This window comes from Stegodyphus dumicola, chromosome 11 (genome assembly GCF_044657685.1).
Source record: "Stegodyphus dumicola isolate Sdum_Otavi_A_Nest chromosome 11, ASM4465768v1".
Lineage (NCBI taxonomy): Eukaryota > Metazoa > Arthropoda > Arachnida > Araneae > Eresidae > Stegodyphus > Stegodyphus dumicola.
In genome coordinates, this window is record NC_140778.1 from 115,784,681 (window position 1) to 115,790,520 (window position 5,840).

Below are 5,840 nucleotides of genomic sequence, written 5' to 3' on the forward strand. Positions count from 1 at the left end.
GAGTAACTTTTAAAGTATTATTCGAAAAGAATAAAGCTAATTAAATTTATTTTTTAATTTTTAGTAAAGAACTAAACTACTTACATTATTAAATTTTAAAATATTTATAAACTGAGATACTCCTCACACGTGCAATCAGAGCTGTATTACGTGATATTTTAATTGACGTCCGCTTCTCCTTCATATGTTACTAAAACGTTAGCATTGAAAGATCTATAAAATTTAAAATATAAATATTTCCATTGTTTTCATTAACATTGTAGCTGGAAATTTTTGTTCAAAAATTTCAATTTGTATGCTCTGTGTTTTGGGAAAAGGGGCCATTGCATCAAACATTGGCAACACCTTATTTCTAAGCCCCGCCTACTAAGAGAAACACTGCATTCCTCATAAGATGAGTTGAATTTCTACTGAATGTCGATGGTGCGTATTTCTATTATTTATGCGATTATGGTATTTCTATTCTAGTATTATTTTTAAATGTTAAATATATAAGCATAATAATTCTTTTTCCTAAGTGCTTTTCGCCTATCATTATGTATTACTATTTGAAAACTGCAATGCATCATTTCAAAGATAAGCAGTGGTCACTTTTTTTAATATACATCGTTTCTCAAGATCTGCTAGTGATTTATACACATACGTGCAACGCAATGGTTTAAGAACACTATTTTTAAAATTCGAATTTGAAGAGGCAAGTCTAAAGTTGTTTAAGTAATGGTACGATTAAAGAAGTTCAGGTTTAGGGTAATTCTTTACGTATAAATTTGAAAGAGATGCTTACAATAACATCAAGTCATTTAAATTATATAGCTAGTAACAGGTTGATTGGTTAAGAGCCTTAGCTTTTTTTATACTTTCTTATTAAAAAAAATTATTTAGGAAATCTGCAGGAAGTATGGAAAATAATAAAATAAAGTTAAATACAAATAAAATATGATGCTTGTAATATAAACGCTGACACATTAAAATAAACTACATTCAACCATATTCTTTCCCGTTGGAAATTTTTTCTGTTTTGCTTTGTCTGTTCTTTAGTTACGGTTTGAACTCCAATGTTAATGACGAGCATGATCAGTCCGTTATATATGTTTCTTTGTGTATTTTACACGGAAAATACGTTCAGAAGCCTATCTGAATGTTATCCACATATTTAACATTTAATTCATTCACTTATTTTTGCATCTATAAAAATATTCGTTTTTTGAATTTTTAAGAAAACTAAATTGAAATCTTCAGTTCCAGGTACACCTTCTTTTATTTCCAAGCCTCTTCTTCTGCGTACTGTGCTCTGAGGAGCAATTGTAGCTCCTAAATTTAAAATCGTTTAAATGTCAGTCGGAATTTCAAGAAGACGAATAAAATCAAATTACTAAATTTCAAATAACTTCGAATGTAATATATTCCAAATGATCAGAAAGTATATGGAGGATTAATACCTGCATTTTTAGTTACAATGATTGGTTCGCATGTTTTTCTAATATCCCTAACCTACTTATTATGCTGAATTTTTTGCACACACAATCCACATTTTATTACGGTCATTTGCTGTTTTTATATTTTCACTTGTTATATGTCATGTTACGAATTTTGTATTTAGTTTGATATTTTTAGTAGAATTATAATTAAAATTTTTGAGTTTCCCCATCTATACAGCGCGGGGTAAATTTTAACAGACAGCTGCAACGTCGGAAAAGTAAAAATATAGGAGCACGTGCTTCTAACACTGAACAAATGGATAACTCTTTAATTTCATTTGAAATGACAGAAACGTTATAGAATACTGTGTTAGCTGTAACCGTAATTCCATCCTCTTTGTTTACCGGAAATTGCGAGAAGTAAAGAAATTACTGGAAATTTTTGGCGACCGATTGAAAGCTGTAAAATACCGGAGAGAGACATCTTAGTTCAGTTGCTGAATTAGTGTTATTGCGCCTTGTTTTAGTACTGTGTGAATTGAAATATCAGATTTAGCTTTCTCTTTCGAAGCGCATTTTGTGGAGGGGGGGATTTTCTATCAATTAAAAATTTTAGTAGTTTGAAGTCTAACTACTGATTATACTGCGTGATATTGTGAACACTTGTACGAATATCTCTGATGAAAATTCCAACGTTCTGTTATATTTCTTTTGATAAGGATAATTTTTGTGAAAATTTTATCACACTTTTTGCATTCATTCTGTTACGAACCCGTACGCAAGCAACACTTTTTGGTGTCATAGGGTTATTGAATGCCAGTGACAAGACGAATGGTGAACAAATAAGGCAGTTGATGTTTGGAATTCGCTGCGTTCAAAGAAGAAATGAAAGCTGAAGAAGTTCCGTTAAAGAAGAGATGGAACCTGTTAACGTAAAAATGAAACTGGGGAAAGAAAGATGGAACTGTTAAAGCAGAAATGAAAGCGCGACAAAAAAAAAAAAAAAAAAAAAAAGGATGGAAACTGATCATGAATTAGTTAAAGGGGAGAAAGTCGTTGAAGGAAAGATGGAATCTTGTCAAGAATCCGTTAAATCAGAGATAAGGGCTGCTAAAGAGGAAATGAAAAGTGAAATTACCTGCATAAGAGAAAACACATCTGAGGCTATGGAAGTCAGAACAGACTCAGTTGAAAGTAAAGTTGGACAAATTGAAGCAAAGGTTTCTTCTGTCAAAGAACAAATAGAAAAGCGAGTTTCATCCGTGAACAACAAATCGTTTACAGAGTTTCTTGTGTCAAAAAAAACAAACAGAAAGAAGATTTTTCTGCCGGCCAAACGCAAATCGAACAACAAATTGATGATAGGTTTTCTGCAGGCGCCAAAGAAGTTCACGTGTTGAAGAATTTCGTAGCGACGCCAGGGAGCAATACTGATGGATTACCCATGCCTGCTCGTTCCTCTCTGAATCTATCCAAGTATGATGAGAAGAGCTCCTCTCATATATATATAAGACACAATTTTCTATAGTGGCGGATGCGAATGCATGGGATTCACAAGTTAAGGCCTGTCGTCTCGCCTCTTCTCTAAGAGCAGACGCTGCGGATATTCTTCAACCTCGTTCAGAAAACCAGAGACTAGACTTTGAAGCTCTAACCGACAGAAGTGTTTAAAAGAGTACAGCAGGCTTCAATTAAAATCGTCTCACCATAATCCCCCAGAAACACTTCAGGAACATGCCACGGATGTCGAAAAGTTCTCATCTCGCCTTTTTTTTAGAATGCCCGTCAGAAACAAGAGAAATCCTGTTCTTGCAGTACTTCATGGACATCATCTGGGAACCTGAATTATAGAAAGCACTGCGAATGGCGGATGTCAAAGACTTAAAAAAAAAGCACTGGGGTGTACTCCATGAAATTGGAGGTGGAAATTCTGCTTTTCACCTCTCTGGAATGGGATTATATATCTTGCAATCCGAGCCGTGTTGCTGTGTATTTTTTATTACTCACTACATCTATACCATTAGATGTTCCTAAAAAGGTTAGCGATAAAAGAACTTATACATTATCAAGTAAACTTTTTTCAGTGATTTTCTCCTGTTTCCGTACCTAAGATTTTTCAAAATCAATATCTGCATTAAAAATGGGTTATAATATCAAACTCCAGCTACAGCTTATTTCTAAGCACCACCCACTGCGAGACGCTGGCGCTGTGCATACAGTGTTTTGAATTCTTTATTGCAGAAAAAAAGTGAAAAAAAATTAAATAGAAATAATATAGGACGTTAATAATATAAAATTGTGACACTTTAAAGTAAGCCATATTCAATTATATTCTTCCTCCTTTGCAAGGGCCCACCAGCGGCCGAGCGGTAAAGTCGCTGAACACTGGTAGTTCGGTCCGAGGTTCGAATCCCGCGAACGGGCTGGCTGCATGGGCGTTTTCGTGGTTTTCCCCATGTGTAACGTCTATACGAGCCAGTTTCCCTTCCTCCACGAAGGCATACCTCCTCTTAGGCAGATAGCCCTCGAGGCTTTGCCATAATCACACACACACTACCTCCTTTGCAAGTTTTCTCTTTCTTTCTCTTTAAATGCTATTTTTAACGGTACAATTCTCTATCATAAAACCATGTTCTGCCGAATCTTGCGTCCATAAGCGCGCAAACGCGTTCATGTATCGTCTCATTAATACAAGAAGATGCTAATAGCTAATAAAGTATTATGCCTGAACTGAAAACTGCGTCTCGATTCAGATGTTAAATATAAACAAAACATTAAGAAGTTCCGAAAATAATCGATTACGCGAGCATTAATTAACACTGGGTGAAATTTCAGTTGCTCAAGTAACATCTGATGTTTAATAAATGCAGGAAACGATGGTTAGTAAATTTCAAAACGGAAAAACATTAAAATAAGTATAAAAAGAATTTAATCTGAATTCCATTTCTATTAGCTTGGTTTGCACTGAAACTTATGAAATGATATAATTACATTGTTTCTTGACCACAACACCTAAAAATTGCAGTGGCTCTTATTATATTCATATTGATATAAATTCTAAAAAAAATTGCATTTGTTCTTAATATCTTTATATTTATTTTAACAAGCTAATAGAAGTAGACACTAGATAATTTTTTTTAATATATATACATTTTTCTTTCTCTTTAGGAGGGAGGCTTGTTTTATAATTATTGTTTCTGTGTGAAATTTGAATTATGAGCAGCATAATATGGAAGGAAATTTCAGTGGACTTTATATCTGTTTTTTATATATATCTGATTTGGAAAAAAGTTATCGTAGACTTATACAAATACTATTCACACATGTAATAGTTCAGATATTTTACTTCTGCATTTTAAAAAATTTTCTTCCGCACGTAATAAAAAGCGAATTGTAAATTTTATTTGCTACACGAATTTTTCAAATCTTATCGCCTTAAAATGGCGAAAACATACTGTAAACTTGATAAGTACGTTTGCTTGTTGGTCTCATTTTGATTCGAAGGTGTCTTTCTAAAGCATCTTCTTTGCAGTCATTTAGCAGAGCTTATTTGTTTACGCCGGCTTCACTCTCCTCGCAAAGCGATACCACAGACGTACTCTGTATGTATTCCAGCCTCTTTGGGCCTAATAAATCGAATACAGAATTTGTACTACGATATTTGTTTTTGCTTCATTTAGTACGAAACAACCTGTATATCTCTTGCCCAATACAGAAATGATACTTGATATTGTGTTTACATATTGTAACAATTTGTACTACGATATATGTTTTTGCTTCATTTAGTACGAAACAACCTGTATATCTCTAGTCCAATACAGAAGTGATACTTGATATTGTGTTTACATATTGTAATTTTGTGGCCTTCGCTAGGATGAGAGAAAAAACATTTGACCAGTAGTTAACAGTTAGAAGAAACTATGGGCAGTATTTCTTGCAACCACTACACGTTATCGCTTCTCGGCCTGTTGGCAAAGATCAAGTGTAGTATCTGTTCTTATCAGATTAAAATCTGATATGACACTTATCGCTTCTCGGCCTGTTGGCTAAGATCAAGTGTAGTATCTGTTCTTATCAGATTAAAATCTGATATGACACTTACAGAGTGTCCTGATTTTAATCTAATTTTTGAACACTCGGCTTGCGGTTAGGTATTTATACCGCCCTTGCCAAAGGTTGGCCCGTTATTGCACAGCCTCCGGGAGCGGCCTTACTAAAATTAAGAAAAGAATTTGCACGTTGCTTGTTTCCCTAAGTCTCACAGCATGGCAGGAAAGAGAAAGGCAATGTTTATAATATGCTACACACAATATCATTATATCATATCACGTAGTATCACACATAAATATCATTTTCCGATAATACGTTCGTTATACGAAAAGTTAGTGCGTTTCACAAATTTATTGCATAGATATAAAAGGG

General features: G+C 34.0%; 1 non-coding gene and 1 pseudogene across 1 annotated transcript; both read left to right on the forward strand.

Moving 5' to 3' along the window:
- The first annotated feature begins 5,370 nt into the window (after positions 1-5,370).
- On the forward strand, positions 5,371-5,444 carry LOC146994313 (U2 spliceosomal RNA; annotated as a pseudogene).
- Positions 5,445-5,636, forward strand: LOC146994314 (U2 spliceosomal RNA). The gene has a single exon (XR_015044264.1). It is a non-coding gene; the product is annotated as a U2 spliceosomal RNA (small nuclear RNA).
- The last annotated feature ends 204 nt before the right edge of the window (positions 5,637-5,840 follow it).